The sequence below is a fragment of the Lissotriton vulgaris genome, chromosome 2_2 (genome assembly GCF_964263255.1).
Source record: "Lissotriton vulgaris chromosome 2_2, aLisVul1.2, whole genome shotgun sequence".
Lineage (NCBI taxonomy): Eukaryota > Metazoa > Chordata > Amphibia > Caudata > Salamandridae > Lissotriton > Lissotriton vulgaris.
The window spans coordinates 217,107,792-217,128,181 of record NC_141688.1 but is presented as its reverse complement, the minus strand read 5'-3'; the positions used below and the strand labels follow the sequence as shown (position 1 = coordinate 217,128,181).

The 20,390-nt window shown below is 42.2% G+C and overlaps 1 pseudogene; it reads left to right on the top strand.

Moving 5' to 3' along the window:
• Window positions 1–9,827: 9,827 nt before the first annotated feature.
• LOC147729262 (uncharacterized) lies at window positions 9,828–10,947 on the top strand (annotated as a pseudogene).
• Window positions 10,948–20,390: the final 9,443 nt, after the last annotated feature.

Sequence of the window (20,390 nt, the reverse complement as noted above, 5' to 3'; positions counted from 1 at the left end):
GCTCCAGAGTGAGTTGCAGAGGCAAAGCACGAGTGAGTGTAATAGATGGGAAGCTCGTGTGAGTATAGAAGATGCAAAGAACGAGTGAGGGTAGTAGTTGTGAAGCATGAGTAAGTGCAGCAGATGTTAAGCATGAGTGAGTGTAGCAGTTGTGAAGCACGAGTGAGTATAGCAGATGTGAAGCACGAGTTAGTCTAGCAGAGGTGCAGCACGAGTGAGTGTCGCAGTTACAAAGCACAAGTGAGTGTAGCAGATACGACGCACTAGTGAGTGTAGCGTATGTGAAGTGAATAAGTCTTGAAAATGTGTAGCATGAGTTAGTATAGCAGCTGCATATATTATAAGTAAGTATAACAGAACAGTAGAATGCGTAAGTATAGCAGATGCGTAACACAAGTAAGTATAGCAGATACATCGCACAAGTGAATGATACACCAGGAGCCTAATAACCTGATTTTGGTTTCTGAGTGAAAATTCTCTACAAGACATGAGCTTTGTGATTTCTTTGCTTGGTACTCTGAAAATCTGATCTCGGCCCTGTGTAGGTCTCTTTATTAACAGGCAATTATTAATTAATGAAAAAATCTGTGTGTTTACACGTGTGAGTTTTGATAATCCCAGCCCTGTGCAGTTCTCTTTATCAACAGGCATTAGTTATTAATGAATAGATCTGATTCTGTATACATGTGGGTTTTGATAAACCCAGCCTGCAGACCTGTTTATTAACAGGCGTGCATCTAGTTAGAACTGTGTCTATCGCTCTGTGAACTTTGATAATCCCAGCCCTGTGCAGGCCTGTTCATTAACAGGTGTGCATCTTGTTAGAAATGTGTCATTCTACATGTGAGTTTTTTAATCCCGGTCCTGCAGATCTATTCATTAACAGGCGTGCATCTTGTGAGCACTGGGTCTTTTTACCCTAGTACTGTGCAAATCTCTTTATTATCAGGCGAACATCGTACATCTGAGACTCTATGCATGTGAGTTTTAATAACCCTAGTACAGTGCAGATCTCTTCAGTAACAGGCGTACATCGAACATCTGAGTATTTATGCATGTGAGTTTTCGTAACCCTACTACTGTGAAGATCACTTCATTAACATGCGTACATCGGACATCTGAGACTCTATGCATGTGAGTTTTGATAACCCTAGTACTGTGCAGATTTCTTCATTAACAGGCGTACATCTAACATCTGAGTCTCTGTGCATGCGACTTTTAACTAAGCATGGGCGGAAAATCCGTTTCGCTCGCGGATTTTGCGGATTTTCGGTAAATTCGCAATCCGCGAGATTCGCGAATCTCCCGCAAAATCCGCAAATCCGCGAGCAGCGGATTTTGCTCGCACTGCTCGCACTGTTCGCGTGAGTTCGCGGCTTCCCAGTACAACTTCGCGCCCCGCGAATAAGTGCAAAATTGCAGAAATACGATCTTAGCAAAACTGAAACTACTTACCAGGTTCAAAAGTTCAGGCTCATCATTAGTAGCCATTTCCTGTAGTGCTTCCTGAGGGGCCCCTCCAGAGTTCAGTTGCCAGTTGCAACTATTATGTGACCCTGCTCTGAACCTCAGAATAGTTACACATATGCCACAAAGGTCCTGAATTACAGCTAAGGGAGACAAGCAGGAGCCAGGCTGGAAGTTCAAATCCATTAATCAGCCCCTAATTCATTATTGTCAGTTGGGGCAGGGCAGGTGTTGTAACTAATTTTGCAACAATGAAAGCACTTAGCAAGTGCAAAAGATCACTAATCAGGAAGCACTAAGGAAGCAGGTGCCAGCTAAAAAAATATTCTGTGACACATTAATCAGCCCCAAATTAATTCAGGTCACTTGAGGCAGGGAAGGTGTGCTTGCGTTGCCACAATAATGTACACTGACTGGACAACCAGAGGGTGCTGTGATGAAACAGAGGGTGGCATGGGTGGGCCAGAGGGTGGCATGAGTAGTCAGAGAGTGGCAGTGGTGACAGAGAGTGGCAGTGATGAAGAAGAGTGTCCCAAACAGGCTGGACACGTAGAAACAACAAGTTCGCGAAACTTGCGACCCGACAGGTAAGTTCGCAATTTGCGAAAGTGTACAAAACCCTCGCGAACTGGCAGAAACCCGCGCAAACACAAAAAAAAATCCGCAAATTCGCGAGAATTCGCGGATTTTGCGGATTGCGAGTTCGCAAATCCGCAAAATTCGCGAACGCGAGATTCGCAAAATTCGCCCGTGCTTACTTTTAACAACCCTAGTACTGTGCAGATCTATTCATTAATAGGCATACCTCTTACTTCTGAGTCTCAGTGCATGTGAGTTTTGATAACCCTAGTACTGTGCAGATCACTTCATTAACCAGTGTACCTCTTACATCTGAGTATTTATGCATGTGAGTTTTAATACCCTGGTAGTGTGCAGATCTCTTCATTAACAGGTGTACCTCTTACATCTGAGTATTTATGCATGCTATTTTTAATAACCCTAGTACTGTGCAGATCTATTCATTAACAGGCGTACCACTTACATCTGAGACTCTATGCATGGTGCAGATCTCTTCATAAAAAGGCGTACATCTAACATCTGAATATTTATGCATGCGAGTTTTATTAACCCTAGTACTTTTCAGGTCGGTCCATAAACAGGCGTACCCTTTACATTTGAGTATTTAAGCATGCAAGATTTGATAACACTAGTATTGTGCAGATTTCTTTTTTCAGAGCCGTATATGTTACATCTGAGACTTTATAAATATGAGGTTTGATACGCTAGTTGTGTGCAGATCTTTCCATTACCAGGTGTACATCTTACATTTGAGTCTCTGTGCATGTGAGTTTTAATAACCCTAGTTCTGTTCAGATTGTTTCATTAGAAGAGGTAGATCTTACTTATGAGTCTCTGTGCATGTGAGTTTCGATACCATAGTACTGTGCAGATCTCTGCATAAACAAGCGTTCCTCTTACTTCTGAGTGTTTATTCATCTGATTTTTAATAACCCTAGTACTGTGCAGATCTCTTCATTAATAGGCGTACATCTTACATCTGAGTCTCTGTGCATGTGAGTTTTTATAACTCTAATACTGTGCAGATCTGTTCATAAACAGGTGTACCTCTTACGTCTGAGTATTTATGCATGTGATTTTTTAGTCTTAATTTCTGTAGGCTGATCCTGGGTTTCCTGTCTCTCCAGAGGAATTTATTGATAAGGGTGTCTAGCTTTTTGTGGAAGAGTGGGAGCATGGTGAGCAAGTAGTTGACCATGGGTGTTATCATCATTTTTATTGATTACACCGTGTTTTTTTAAATTGAGTTTTCGTTGTAGTGCAGTGTTGATTTGAGATCCCTATCGAAATGTAGGCCCAGGTACTTTAGGAAGTTTTTCTGCCAAGCCAACCCCGAGACCCCCAGTACAGCCCTAGTTGTGTGTACATTCAGGGGTTTGCATTCCGACTTGTCCTTATTGAGTTTATAGCCTGACACATTTGCGTACTCTTCGATAGTAGACATAAGGGCCGCCATCGAGGGGCCGGGGTTCTGTGTTGTTATTAGTATGTCATCCGCGTATGCCGCTAATTTAATAGTCTTCCCCTTGATTAGGATTCCTTTTATTTCACTATTGTCTCTGATCATGGACAGGAGCGGTTCCAGGCAAAGTAGGAAAAGTGCAGGGGAGTGTGGGCAGCCTTGTCTGGTCCCTCTGCCCAGGGATAGCAGTTCAGAGGTGCCCCCATTGACTACCACGCGGGCTTTGGGTTCGGTATATAGCGCCATCACCATTATTCTACATCTCTCTCCTAGCTCAAACTTTTTCATGCATTGCTCAAGGAAGGGCCAAGACACTCTGTCAAACGCTTTCTCAGCATCGAGTGCGATCATTACTGCTGGCTCCTCGTTGGCGGAGGCAAGGTTTATTAAGTGGCATAGGAGTCTCATGTTGTCTTGGGACATTCTATTCTTGAGGAAACCCACCTGAGAGTTGTGGATTAGATTTGGGAGCTGTGCATTAAGTCTTGCTGCAAGGATCTTTGCGTAGAACTTGCAATCTACGTTGATTAGTGAGATGGGGGTAGTTTTGCGGGAGTTGTGGATCCTTGCCCTCTTTTGGAATGACTATTATGTTGGCCTCTGCCATTGAGCTAGTCATCTTACCTTTTCGAATGCACTGTGTGAAGACTTCTACCATTGTGGGTTTGATAAGTCGGTTGAAGTACTTATAGAACACTGCTGTATACCAGTCTGGTACAGGGGCTTTGTAGTCCTTAAGCGCTGCTACCGCTTTTTCTATCTCTGCCCCCATTATATCTTGTTCTAGAGATGATCTTTGTGTATCCGACAGCTTGGGCAAGTTAAGTTTGTCTAGGAGGCTGGCTCCACGTCCCCTTTAAGGTTTTTGTCCTCTCTGTAGAGGCACTCATAGAAATCTTTAAAGACCTTGAGGATTCCCTTATTTGACGTCTGGGACTTCCTATTAGTGTCTGTTATTGCTGCAATTGTATGCTGCCTCTGCTTACACTTCAAGTATGCAGCTAGCACTCTCCCTGCTTTGTTTGCCGAGCATAGGTTTATAGCTTTATATCTATTTATCCATGTGCCCCCCTTTCGCTTGAAATCTTGTTTAGCTCGTATTATTTCCTAGTAAGGTCTGTGAGCGTGTTCTTGTCTGCTAGGTTGGTAATATGGCTTGTTTCTAGGTCCTTAATCTGCAGTACGAGCTCTATCCTTTTTTATTTCTTTCCCTGTTCATTCTGGCCTTAATGCAGAGTAATTTACCCCTGAGTGTGGCTTTCATGGCGTCCCAAAGGGTGTCCCTCTCAGTGTCTTGAATGTCATTGAACTCTAGAAATTCTTTTATGGTTCCTTCTATTTCAGTAACGTTGGCTGGGTTTTTGAAGATGTCGCTGTTGAATCTCCATCTACGGCTTGCGTGCTCATTATGTCGTCCGCTTAGTGTTAGACTGCTGTGTGAGTGGTGTGTAATTGTTCTTGGGGCGATTTCTGTGTGGTCTATGAGATGTGTATGTGAGGCTGAGATGAGGATGTAATCGTTCCTGCTGTATGAGTTGTGCGGGTGTGAGTAGAAAGTGTGGTCCCTGGTATCTGGGTGTTGGAGTCGCCAGGGGTCCCTAAGTTGTAGCTTGGCACATAGGTTCTTCAGGGTATTCTGCACATGCACGCAGTGGCTACTTCTTTGTGGGTGTCTGTCAGTGGCATGGTCTAATACCTGGTTGAGGTCCCCTGCTACTATCAGTAGATACTCTTGGGGGATCTTGCTTAGTCTGCTCTCAACTTCCCTCCAGAAGGCATTGTCCTCATTGTTGGGCCCATAGATATTGGCAACAAGGAATGACTCATCCTCCCTTTTGAGGCTAGTTATTAGGATTCTCCCTTCATCGTCTGCGTGGCTCTCCTGTACAACCAGTCTGGCTCTTTTATTTATCAGTGTGATTACCCCTCTCTTTTTGTACACTGCAGCCCTATCCATTTCGCACTGAGTCGCTGAGCATCCTCTGCTGACAATTTGGTTTCTTGAAGCACGCACACATTGCACTTTACTTTGTTTAGGTACTCTAACACTTTCCTCCTCTTGACCAGATGGTTAACCCCTTTAACGTTGAAAGAGACTACTTTTAAGTCTGAAAGTAGCTGGTTATGTGTCGTCTGTGTCATTTCTTACCGTGCGTATCGCTCTTTCGTAAGAAGGTCCTGTGTGTGTCTAGCTGCCTTGCGTATTGTCTTATGTTGCCCTTTTTTGTTGCCTCCCTGTCAGGCTTGCTTGTTGGTGATGATTGGCTTAGTGGTAGCTTGCATCTGTCCGTGAAAGAGAAGTGAAGATGGTGTAGGGGAAGGAAAAGGAAAAAGGAAGGAAGGTAAAAAAGCATGGAAAACAAACAAAAATATACATGGAGCTGCCCTGCCCCCACCAGGTACTGTGCAGATGTGTTCTTAAACAGGCGTATCTTTTGCATTAGAGTATTTGTGCATGTGAGTTTTAATAACCCTAGTACTGTGCAGATCTGTTCACAAACAGGCGTACCTCTTACTTCTGAGCATTTATGCATGGGAGTTTTAATAACCCTATGACTGTGTAGATCTGTTCATAAACAGGCGTACTTCTTACTTCTGAGTATTTATGCATGCAAGTTTTAATAACCCTAATACTGTGCAGATCTGTTCATATACAGGCGTACCTTTTACATCTGAGTATTTATGCATGTGAGTTTTAATAACCCTAACACTGTGCAGTACTATTCATAAACAGGCGCACCTCTCATATCTGAGTATTTATGCATGTGAGTTTTAATAACCCTAGTACTTTGCAGATCTGTTCATATACAGGCGTACCTCTTACTTCTGTGTATACATGCATGGGAGTTTTAATAACACTATGACTGTGCAGATCTTATCATAAACAGGTGTACTTCTTAATTCTGAGTATTTATGCATGTGAGTTTTAATAACCCTAGTACTGTGCAGATCTGTACATAAATAGGTGTACCTCTTACACCTGAGTATTTATGCATGTGAGTTTTAATAACCCTATGATTGTGCAGATCTGTTCATAAACAGGCATACCTCTTCCTTCTGAGTAATTATGCATGTGAGTTTTAATAACCCTACTGCTGTACAGATCTGTTCATCAACAGGCATACCTCTTACATCTGAGTATTTATGCATGTGAGTTTTAATACCTTGGTAGTATGCAGATCTTTTCATTACCCGGCGTACATCTAACATCTGAATATTTCTGCATGCGAGTTTTAATAACCCTAGTACTGTGCAGATCTGTCCATAAACAGGCGTACCACTTACATCTGAGTATTTATGCATGCAAGTTTTGATAACACTAGTATTGTGCAGATTTCTTTATTCACAGGTGTACATCTTACATCTGAGACTTTATAAATATAGGTTTGATACGCTAGTAATATGCAGTTCTTTCCATTAACAGGTGTACATCTTACATCAGAGTCTCTGCGCATGTGAATTTTAACAAATCTAGTACTGTACAGTTCTGTTTATAAACAGTGGTACCTCTTACATCTGAGTATTTATGTGAATTTTAATGAGCCTAGTACTGAGCAGATCTATTCATTAACAAGATTACATCTAACATCTGCGTATCTGTGCATTTGACTTTTAATAACCCTACTACTGTGCAGATCTCTTCATTAACAGACTTACATCTAACATCTGAGTCTCTGTGCATGTGAGTTTTAATAACCCTAGTATGGTGTAGATCTCTCCTTTAAAAGGCGTACCTCTAAAATCTGATTCTCAGCGCATGTGAGTATTGATAACCCTAGTACTGTACAGATATCTTCATTAACAGGCGTACAACTTGCATCTGAGTCTCTGTGCATGTGAGTGTTAATAATGCTAGTACTGTGCAGATCTGTTCATAAACAGGTGTACCTCTTATATCTGAGTATTTATGCATGTGAGTTTTAATAACCCTAGGACTGTGCAGATCTGATCATAAACAGGCGTACCTCTTACTTCTGAGTATTTATCAATGTGAGTTTTAATAACCCTAGTACTGTGCAGATGTGTTCATAAAAAGGCGTATCTCTTACATTAGAGTATTTATGCATGTGAGTTTTAATAACCCTAGTACTGTGTAGATCTGTTCATAAACAGGCGTACTTCTTACTTCTGAGTATTTATGCATGCAAGTTTTAATAACCCTAATACTGTGCAGATCTGTTCATATACAGGCATACCTTTTACATCTGAGTATTTATGCATGTGAGTTTTAATAACCCTAACACTGTGCAGTACTATTCATAAACAGGCGCACCTCTCATATCTGAGTATTTATGCATGTGAGTTTTAATAACCCTAGTACTTTGCAGATCTGTTCATATACAGGCGTACCTCTTACTTCTGTGTATACATGCATGGGAGTTTTAATAACACTATGACTGTGCAGATCTTATCATAAACAGGTGTACTTCTTAATTCTGAGTATTTATGCATGTGAGTTTTAAGAACCCTAGTACTGTGCGGATCTGTACATAAATAGGTGTACCTCTTACACTTGAGTATTTATGCATGTGAGTTTTAATAACCCTATGACTGTGCAGATCTGTTCATAAACAGGCGTACCTCTTACTTCTGAGTATTTATGCACGTGAGTTTTAATAACCCTAGGACTGTGCAGATCTGATCATAAACAGGCGTACCTCTTACTTCTGAGTATTTATCAATGTGATTTTTAATAACCCCAGTACTATGCAGATCTGTCCATAAACACAAACCATTCCTCCTCCAACACCCCCTCACTCCTCCTATCCCAACTCATCCTCTCACCCACCGAATCACAACACTTCTCACCCAGACTCCCCTTCCTTTCCCCCTCATCCCCTCATTCCTCCCCACCCAATTCAGCCTCACACCTTCTGAATATCACTTCCCCCACCCCTCTTCTCCCTACTCATCCTCTCCCTCGCTGAACCATAATCTTCCCATTATCCCCCCCTTACTCACACACCAATCCACATTCTTCCTCCTTGCTATCTCAAATCTTCTCATCCACAGAGGTCCCTTCTCCCCCTACCCCGACATGCCACTCCTTCTCCCATACAACTACAGCCCTCCCTGCTCTCCTACCTGCATCGGCTCTTCTCCTCCACAGATCAGGCCTCCTGCCTGCCTTTGCTCACTGCCTCCTCAGAGCAGACCCCCCTCCGCAGCTAACTCTGAACCCCATTTGTCCTCCCCCCCTACACCCTATTTACACCCTCACTCTTATCTCAAACTCCCTTTGCAACATCGAACTGAACCTCACCACCCTTCCTAGAGATTAATCACGTCTCAGGAAAGATGTCCTCAACCTCAAATCCAGCGACCTCCCTCCCTGAAAAAACACCGCTAACACTAGTCTAATAAACCCCACCACATCTAAACCGTGGAAAACAAATCCCTTGCTTTGCCAGGCTCAAAGACCACTCCGCACCACTTGCACCCTCTCTCACCTGGAGATTTCTGACCTTCAAAATTCCTACCCTCCTTACTCACCAACCATGTACACGCCTCCCACCTTCTCAAGCATCCCCGTCATATTGGGAACCAGTCGTATTCCCCCTTCACCTGTCTCACCTAGACCCCCTCCTCATCTCACCTCCATTCAGGCCCTCCCATCTCTCAAATCCACTCCCAAACCCCTCACCTGCATGCTTGTTAACTGCCGCTCCGCTGCCCGACATGCCATAGAAATCTCTGAAACCATCCTTAGCGAATCCATCGACATCGCGTTCCCTACAGAATCCTGGCTTAATGAACACTCAACAAGCATTCTTGACCTACTCTCACCCCCGGGCTACTCCATCATTAGGAAAGATAGACCCATCCGAAATGGCGGTGGTGTAGCCATCATCTTCAAAGACGAACTACAGCTCTCCCTTATCAATAACGCCGAATATGCCTCCTTTGAATACCTTGTAGCCAAACTCAAAATACAGGATTCCCTACCCCCATCCGCCTTCACAATATATATAATCCGCCTGGAAATCACTACCCATTCATTGACGAGCTATCTAACCTTCTTATGCAATCCTCAATTTCCAAATCTAAAAACATTTTCCTGGGAGACTTTAACCTCCATTGGAATGATACCAAAGATCCCTCATTCTCCCTCCTATCTGGCCTTCTTGAAATTAATGACCTCAAACAAATCTGTCAGTCACCAACCCATTCCAAAGGAGCCACCCTTGGCGCTATCATTACCAGCAAAGATCTAGCCCTTATATCTAACATCATTCCCATTGACTTGTCCGACCATCACCTTATCCTGTTCTCCATAACCAACTCTGCCTCCACCCCTCCGTCCAAAACTATTAAACCTATGAAACTGATCAGAAATCTCAGTCATATCCCTCCTGATTTACTTGAATCCAAACTTCAGGCCCAGCTTCTCGCTATCTCTCATTCCCTTCACACGAATGAACTAACCGAACAATATAACAAAGCTGCCACTACTACCCTTGACCTTGTAGCATCACCCACACTCAAAAAACAAAGAAATATCCCCTCCAAATCATGGTTTAACACAGACCTAAACATTGAAAGACGTAGACTCAGACTGACTGAAAGATTATGGAGACAGCAACCCTCTCCTTCTAACCTGGCCAGCCTCAGACTTGCTAGATCGTCCTACAAAAACACATCTTTAGACAAAAACGTCCTTCCTCAGTGTCACGAGTAGATCGAGCTCAGAATAGGCCAAGAGAACTATTCAACATTGTGCGCAATCAAACTGCTTCCGCTCCCCCTGTCCCACTGGCCTCGAAGACTAGATGTGAAGAAATAGCTCTCTTTTTTTCAGACAAAATTAAACTAATTGAGCAATCCTTTCTCTCTACTGCTATCCCTACCACCAATCTGAACACCTCTCTTAATATCCCACCCTCCATCAGAACTCCCCCAACACCCTCTACTGCCCATCATAACTCTGATCTCCCTCACCCCTCCTTGCCCCCAATTTCCTGGATTCCAATCATCCTAACTCTCTTACTAAAAATAATGCCGCTTGGCTTAACTTCCAGCCAGTCACGAAAAGAGACGTCTTTAATATAATTTCCAAACTTAAGCCTTCCTCCCACACCAAAGACCCTCTCCCCTCCAAACTTGTCCAAATCCTCAAACATATCATCACCCCTACCTGGACCTCTATTATCAACAGCTCCCTTGCCACCAGCTGTGTCCCCACTTCTTTGCAACTAGGCCAAATCACCCCCATTATCAAAAATCCTTTGGCAGACCCAAACGACCTCAATAACCTTCGTCCCATCTCCATCCTTCCCCTTCTTTCTAAAGCCCTGAAAAAATGTGTTCTTCTCCAACTAGAAAGACAAATTGAACACTTTAACTTACTAGACCCCTTCCAATCTGGCTTTAGAAAAGGATGCAGCACTGAAACGTTACAAGAAACGCAGAATCACACGTGTGCACTATTGGGAGTATGATTCGTTACGGATACCTATTTAAACCTCGACGTAACCTTACGCAAGTTGATTACGAATCCGGTATTCCATATGAGAACACTTGAGGAAGCCGCGCTGGCGTGACTTGTATTGACCGTCCAGGTACGTTGAATCTCCGGATGACGTATGGTCCTTTTCGATCATGTGATACAACTCTAATAATTTTCATTACTCTTACTAAATTAGCTCAAAGGCCTCGTCTTTCTAAATCTTTAAATGAGGCTCATATGATTGTATCGGCCCTATTACTCACCTGTTATAATTTTGAGACCGCGTACTAATGCTTACGCTAACAACTTATCATTGAGTTAGCTTCTAGCTTTTGTTAATTCTAATGGTCAGCACTATCAGAAAAATTGTCTAGATACCGTTCTCCTGAACGTGATATTGCCTACCGGGATAGCTTTTACTATTGATATACTGCGCAGTATCTACTACTTTCTCTAAATCAGAGTAAAGCAGATGACCTTTTGCTCTTTTTTTATTTTTATCCACAGCACATTGATGCTTTGTCTTGAAAACAGCGCGGCTTTACAATCTACTAAGCATTTCGATCAGGTACAACATATAAACTAGCAGTATGCGAAACTAGCAGTATGCTAATATATAGCCTGTTATATTTCTGTTGTGTTTTTATTATTGCCTGCATAATAGGTGACCAACTCCTATATGTTCGTTTTCCAGATTTCTAATAATTTCACATCTACATCAAAGTATCTTTCACTTCAAATTAATCGGATATAGCTCTATTTTTAACGATATTCAGCCTGTATTCTTTCTGAAATGAACATCAACTGTCTTTAGGTATGTAAAAGGAATGTCTCAGCCCCAGTTGATCGAAAAATCTGACTTGTATGTAGGTTGTCTATTTCTAAAACTGTGATCTTATTATTTATAGATGCGGTTTCCTGAAGAGAACATTGCCATTTTTATCATTATCCTATTTATGGTGTCTCCATCTATACCCAAAAAACCTGGTAAATATATCCTCAATATTGAGTAAGAATGCCAATGTTGATAATTTTTCTCCATCTCTTGGCATTAAGATCATTCTAGACCACAGCGCTACAACTTTATAGATGCTCTTCTATCTATGTAGACATAAGATCCAGTACAGGTCTATTGATAAATATACAAAATAAAACAACTATAATAACCCGGATAAATATCCCCATATCTGTTTTCAGATTTTTTAATATAGACTAACTATGCTCTAAATTGTGAGACGTTCGTATTTATCCAATAACCTAAAATGTATTAATAACTTTCTTACTACAGCACAAGAAAGAACTCAGGATTATCCTCATTATAATTTGAATTCTACTTCTCCTCCTTATCCTTCTTATTTGAAAATAACATATTATGGCAACTTCTAATCTTGAAAGATAGAAGTAAGTAATAAATACAGATACAGATAAATTATGTATGTTCTTTGGAATTCATCATTTCCCCAGGATTTACCATTCTATGTCCATCATGATTAGTCCATTGTTAATTCTGCTGAATATTACTAATGGTTTAAATGGGATCTCTGCAGTAGCCATACTTATTCCTTACGAGGCCTCTGTCTAATATATTTACTATATCTGCCTTATTGACAGGTTTTGTTAAATGAGCACAGAAACGTATTATGAATTATTATATGTATCAATCCAATGTTTTTCTTTATGAATAGGCTTGGGACATATTTTTTAGAATGTTAATTCTCTGACGTTGTTTAACAATTGTTGGTTTAAATATAACAATAATTGACTTCTGTGTGTCAGTACATATGGCTAGCTAAGTTGTATGTTTGTTATAATGTGAAATTTCTTATTTTTAATATATAATGTTTATTATTATTTAGGTGATTGTGTGGCTTGTCCTGAAGAAGGCGCTGGTCGCCGAAACGCGTGTCGAGATCTATTACTCATGTGCCAGAAATATTTTCTGTGTAGTCTTGTGTGTTTTTAACTGTATTTTTTTAGATTTGTCTTTGTTTATTTACTTATTGCCTTTTGAATTATAATTTTTTTAATATTGCTGTCTTATTGAAATCTTTGTTGCCTCTTTTATGAATCTTTGATGTATTTACAAATAATTGTTGTTTCTTAACCTCATTTTAATATGGTTGCACTTGTGATACTTTTGTATAAGCATTTTTGTCTGCCTAGGTTGTTGCTTCCCAATATGATTTATCCCTGGCCTAGGAGCAGTTTATTCTGTTTTCAGGGGGTCCTTGTTTCATACACTATTGCAGCACTGAAACCGCCATGCTAAACATTGTTGATGACATCCACCACTCACTTGACAATGGTGAATCTAGCCTTCTGATCCTCCTTGATCTCTCTCCAGCGTTTGATACTGTTAACCACTCTGCCCTACTCAATGTTCTTAGAGATCGATTCGGCCTAATGATACAACATACAAATGGTTTGTCTTATACCTACAACACTGTTCTCAACAAATCAAAATAAAAAATTGCCTATCTAACCCTATCTCCATCTCCTTTGGAGTTCCGCAAGGATCCATCCTCTCTCCCTCTCTCTTTAACCTTTTCATGGAACCTCTCACACTCATTCTTAAACAAGCCGGGATCAACTACCATCTCTATGCCGATTACACCCAACTCTATTATAAGATTAAAAATCATGCTGACATCCTTCACCTCAACAACACTCTCATCAAGATTCAAGCCTGGTTCCACATTAACCACCTCAAACTCAACCCTAAAAAAACTGAAATAATTATTTTTCCTCGTAAAAACAACCAGCTCCCCATTGAATTGGATCCCTGACCTTAACGCCCTCAACTGCTCCTTATCTTTGTCCTCCTCAGTCAAATCACTAGGTATCTCACTTTACGACCTCTTAACCCTCAAGACACACATCAATAATTCTGCCAAAGGAGCCCTCTTCACTCTCCGCCACCTTAAGAAAATCAAGCCCTTCATCCCTATCGATGATTTCAAACTAGCAGTCCAATCCCTTGTTCTTTCCCGCATTGACTATGGCAATGCCATTCTCACTGGAATTCCCAAGATCCACCTATCATCGCTTAAATCTGTGCTGTACCTTGAAGCTAGGCTTACCACTGACTGCAAGCGTTTCGACCACATCTCCCCTACCCTGAAAACCCTTAAATGGCTCCCCATTGAAGGTAGATCCACGTACAAAACAACCTGCATTACACACAAAATTCTCCATCAGAATACACCGACCTACCTCGCTAACAAAATCACTATAGCCGGTTGCTCCCGTTCCTTGAGAAGCACAAACACCCTCCTTCTTATCCCCCCTTCTAAAAAGGAAAAGCACCCAGTCTCGATCCTTTTCCGGCAAAGCTCCATGCATTTGGAATGCCCTTCCAACTGACCTTCGTTGCAACCCTTCCTACTCTAGCTTCAAAAAAGAACTCAAAATACATCTCCTCAATAAATATTGGGGACCATAATCCATATCTGCTCTCTTCCACTGGCCACATCTGTCCGACCTCAGATGCATGTGCCCTCCCTTCTATTCAGCCTTACTTCGCCCTTCCTCCTCCCGGTTTACCACCTCCACTCTTCCCTGCACCCCCCCTTCCCTTGTCCACCCTCTGCCCTCATTTCTGCCCCTCCTGCTCTCGTCATTACAAACCCAATCTGACCACCAACCTCCCTATCCTCCTCTGCAATTTTCCGGCTCTCTTTTCAATGTACGCCTGGTTATTTTTGATTATCACATCTCCCACATTTCGGTGTTCTTATTTCCCGTATTTATCATTTTGAAATATGTCAGGCGGAGACCTATATGATGTTTATATTCATTGATGCTATGTATGACCCATGTCTTACTGACCTTCTTGTCTCAAAGTGCTCTAATAACCCTGGGTCCAGCCAGCGCTATATAAAACCTCTAAATAAATAAACAGGTGTACCACTTACATCTAAGTATTTATGCATGCAAGTGTTGATAACATTAGTATTGTGCAGATTTCTATATTCACAGGCGTACATCTTACAGCTGAGACTTTATAAATATGAGGTTTGATACGCTAGTAGTGTGCAGATCTTTCCATCCACAGGTGTACAGCTTACATTTGAGTCTCTGTGTATGTGAGTTTTAATAACCCTAGTTCTTTGCAGATCGTTTCATTAAAAGGGGTACATCTTACTTATGAGTCTCTGTGCATGAGAGTTTCGATACCTTAGTACTGTGCAGATCTCTTCATTAGCAACCGTATATTTTACTTCTGAGTGTTTATGCATCTGAGTTTTAATAACCCTAGTACTGTGCAGATCTCTTCATTAACAGTCAACATCTTACATCTGAGTCTCTGTGCATGTGAGTTTTAATAACACTAGTACTGTGCAGATCTTTTCATAAACAAGTGTACCTCTTACGTCTTTGTATTGATGCATGTGCGTTTTAATAACCCTAGTACAATGCAGATGTGTTCATAAACAGGAGTATATCTCTTACATTAGAGTATTTATTCATGCACGTTTTAATACCCCTAATACTGTGCAGATCTGTTCATAAACAGGTGTATCTTTTACATCTGAGTTTTTATGCATGTGAGTTTTAATAACCCTAGTACTATGCAATTCTCTTCATTAACAGGCGTACATCTGAGTCTCTGTGCATGTGAGTTTTAATAACCCTAGTGCTGTGCAGATCTCTTCATTAACAGGCGTACGTCATACATCTGAGTCTCTGTGCATGTGAGTATTAATAACCCTAGTACTGTGCAGATCTCTTCATTAACAGGCGTACATTGAACATCTGAGTCTCTGTGCATATGAGTTTTAATAAGCCTACTACTGTGCAGATCTGTTCATAAACAGGCGTACCACTTACATTTGAGTATTTATGCATGTGAATTTTCATAACCCTAGTACTGAGCAGATCTGTTCATTAACAGGATTACATCTAACATCTGAGTCTCTGTGCATGTGACTTTTATTAACCCTACTACTGTGCAAATCTCTTCATTAACAGGCATACATCTAACATCTGAGTCTCTGTGCATGTGAGTTTTAATAACCCTAGTACTGTGCAGGTCTCTCCATTGAAAGGCGTACTTCTTAAATCTGAGTCTCAGAGCATGTGAGTTTTGATAACCCTAGTACTGTGCATAATCTCTTCACTAACAGGCGTACAACGTCCATCTGAGTCTCTGTGATTGTGAGTTTTAAAAATGCAAGTACTGTACAGATCTGTTCATACATCTTGAGGTAATATGAATTTTTATGGTCAATTGTGTCCCCTATCGTAGACCCCAACGGCTCCATGTACGTGCTTCTAGTACATGTAAGTTCCCTCCACAACCAGCTATGAAGACGCAAATACATTTGCGTCCAACGTTAACATGTCCTCTTTCAGATCCACCATGAATGGGTCCGATATTCAGTTCCTAAGTGTGCCTTGCCAACGTCTTTACATGGTGCACTTTCACGTTTTTCTGGCCCTGGCGAGTTGGGCCTTGTTTTCTGCCATTCAAGCTTTCTCCTGCCTTCTGCCTCTGGAAGCTACAGCCTGGATCTGCATCTGTATCCATGACCTTTCACCCACTCCCTGCGCGAGCGGTGCCTGGCTCAGCCTGCCGGCCTGCCAAGACTGTATTCAGCCTTCAAGTTATCTGCTCTGCTCCTCGAAAAATACATTCCTGTCTAGTAGTTTAGGTAAACATCCTTCCCAGCTGCAGAGCAAAGGGCCCGGCCTTTCTGTCTCCATGCAAAGTAATTCATAGCCTCCGTTACCATGGTAGGCCCATGGCCCCCTTGTTTTACACGTAGACACGCAGTCGCATATGCACACATTAGCAGTCAGTATAGAATAGCCTCTGCCCGAGAGACCTTTCCTTCTAGATAATACAGTTCCTCAAATACAAGATATTAGATATGATTTGGGATTAGGTTGTTCTGACACTCCAGACTTCTGTCTCCATATGTAGGGCTAAATGTCAAGTCCCCTTCACCCTCCAGTTACACGTAAATCACACGTCATGCTGCTGCGCGCGCATCTCTGCCACATGTTTTTGCTGACTCTGCAGGATCCTTCTAGGGATCCACCCACTTATGACAACTTTATGTGACGTTTCTTGCATACACCTCCGTGTACGCCCTAGTGCACGCCTACTGTTACGTATTTCTGTTCTTATCTCGTTTCTCTCAGCTGTTATGCCTTCTGCATTCAACATTACTGTATGAAATTACTATATATATGATTTCCTGTTAATAAATCATTGTACATGTCCGTTGCAATTCCTACCCTGAACCCTCGTGGCGACGGGTCATTGTACCTGGTTCGAACCAATTCCTTTTTAAGGAATAAAACCCCTTTTAAACCTCAGATACCACGGACTCTGCCTTCTTATTTTGACTGAGTTATTCTTATTGAACTTTACCGCATAAATTCCGCATAGGTAATTATAATTTACCACATAATTGGTGCCCGAACAGGTACCCCTCCCCCACCCCACGCGCCGGCGGTGCGTTGCAGGCCCGGTCCCCTGCCACAGCGCTGACGGACAACTACGCGTACCCGCAGGATTTCCTGTATCTCCCTCAGGCCAACGGAGGTGACTGAGGCGGCGATCGACACCCAGACGAGGCGGTGAGGAGTGCGGAGGATCCCGACCAGAGCCTAGCTGAGAGAGCAAAGTCCGAGGTATCCGGAGGCCCACCAGTTCCGAAGTTCCGAAGTGCTTACGTCACCGGTCCAGTCGAGTCCAGTCCAGTGTCGAGTTTCCGAGGCCTTCTGTTCCGTGCTTCCCGGTGAGTACCGTTGCTGGGGACGCATCTAGACGAGCGCATTAATTTGTGCCGGTCAAGACGGGTTTGGGTACGCAGACCCGGTCTGCACTGTTTAGCGGTGTATCTGGACTGTTTAGCAGTATATCCAGTATGATATTAGCTAGTTTTATTCTAATCATTATTGTTCGTTCTGAAATGTATTAGTATGTTTTAATGTCGTGGTATGAGGGATTGTTCGATCTACATTATTGTGTTTACTGTATTAGTTGTGTTAAAACTCGAGTAAGTATCAAGTCCAGAGTAGCACGGCTGAAACATGCCGCTGTTCTCCAAACTAAGACAGATAGGAACTAGAAAAGGGATTCTAGAAGAAGCAGTGCCCGTTCCACCTAGGGACACTCCAGGGCACTTTATGTACCACAAACACGGCCTAGATGCTGTATTAAATCTCGATTTGTGGGTAGACTATACTAAAGATTTAGCAGAGAATCAAAGATGGCCCGCTACCGGGACATGGGATGCCGAGTGCATCATGAGAGTAGAAGAAGCGTTATGGAAAAAGAAAGCCAGACAGTCACAGAAAGACGCCATTGAACTATGGCGTAAAGAATCGCACAGGCGCACAGAGAAAGCACTCAAAAAGCAGAAAAACATAAAGAGGATTCAGACAAAGCCCAAGAAAACGTATTAGTTGAGGAGGGGATACGAGTAAAAGCAGAACAAGTAGACCGACAACGAAACACTCTTATGAATGGTATGTATCCTCTACTGACCGAGGGTTTACCTAAGGCCACTCCAGAAATACCGAAGGATCTGCCCCCTCCACTGCTCCCGACTAAAGTACATCACAAGACCACAAAAGACATATTCCTTTCTTCCTATTTAGACGACGTAGCTCCCACATATGTAAATAGACGTGTTCAAGCACCACCCGCTGATGGTACTCCACCCCGAAATAATCTACCCCCACCTCCGCAACGAACTCCCCCTCCCGGTCTACCCCCTGCACCTGGTTCCCCAACTCTCCCTGCACCTATTCTTCCTATCCTTCACCCATTAAATCCTTTTGGACCTGGCACCTCGGGAGGTGCGACAGGTTTTCAAACACCGCCACCAGCACACCGATTGACTTATAGGGATTTAGCGCAACAACGTACACCTCAATCAGCCAGTTACGACATACTTAAAGAACCTCTCACAGACTGTAGATATGATCCGGTACCCGGTAAAGACGACAGAATGATGCCAGCATCAGTACGTCTACGACGAGTTACAAACTTTTTATTGTTACTACCAGGAATGGTTGATCATCTAGACAGAATATATCATTTTGTTCAAACGGGGGAAGGCCCTGAAAGTATTGGCGAGGCCATGGCTTACCAGAAAGTTGAAACTCAAGGCAAGATATTACGGTTTTTTATAAACTGCCTAATAAGAGAACAAGATAGGCCTGGTGTAGACCAGGAAGAAATGAGAGCACTTAATAAATGGGGTCAGAATATAGCCGATGGAAAACATGATAAACAGAGTAGCATAGAAAATATGTATCGAAGGATCCGGAAGGCAGTAGAACAGATACACGAAAGAAGACAGACTGCACCAGAAATAGATTCAGATAAGAATGAATTTTCGGAGGAGGAGGAACAGCCAGAAACGGCAACAGGACAATCACAATTACCAGTTAGAGAAATGATAGCATATGTAGGTAAGGGACAACCCTATAATAATTCAATGCGTCCAGTACGTCCGGAAAGTAAAAGAATCTTTCAAGCTGCCATGTCAAATCCAAAGACCCCTGAACATCTATTTCAGGCTGCCGATAGAATACTTCAAGAACGCATGGGGTACCATGTACTCAATTCCATGGATGAACAAGAATTGGCCAGGTCAGCCGTACAATGGACTGACGATCCTGATAAATATAGTGATGATGGTTTAGCGCAGACCTTTTTTAACCTTTCCCCTGACGAACAGAAATTAGCTGGTATATATGTGGTTCAGCATCTCATTACATTATTCAAAGGCCAACATTCTGATCCAGGTCCCTTACCTGATATTTTAATAGAACTGCTCTCGCCACAATGGAGAGGTCTAGGTACCGACTTGATTAAAGTAATTCTAGAACATCGACGTAGGTATAATACTTTTCTGAATACACGTTTTGTTCCAGCTCCACCCGTAGACAGAAAAATGTATTACATAGACAGACAGAACCCCTAGCGAGAAGTGCATCCAGTCCAGAATGCTGATAATACCTTTAGACGCGTGTTTGTGTACACGCCCATAACGAAAATGGAACTGTTAGAAATGAAGAAATTAGTGCCCAGTCACGACAAAGACCCAGCAGGTTTCCAGCTCGAAATCAAAGATATGTTACTCATGGGGGATTATACCTATCCCGACATTATGAAAATATTAAAAGTATTAATGCCTGCCGGTATTTACGAGAAACTCAAAGAAAAAGATTGGGAGGTGGGAGAACAAAAGATTGATTGGGCTGCATTAGAAGACGAAGAAAAGACTTGTACCCCAGGAACAGGGCTTGGGGACAAATCTAAAGTATTACCGGGATTGTTAGTGCAAGTATTGCCACGTTTATTAGCAACTAAAAAGGAGGACTGGGATGCAATCTCAGCCTGTAAACAGAAACCCGATGAAGACACTAGCGATTTTTATTCCCGATTTGAGAAATGTTTTGGTATTAATA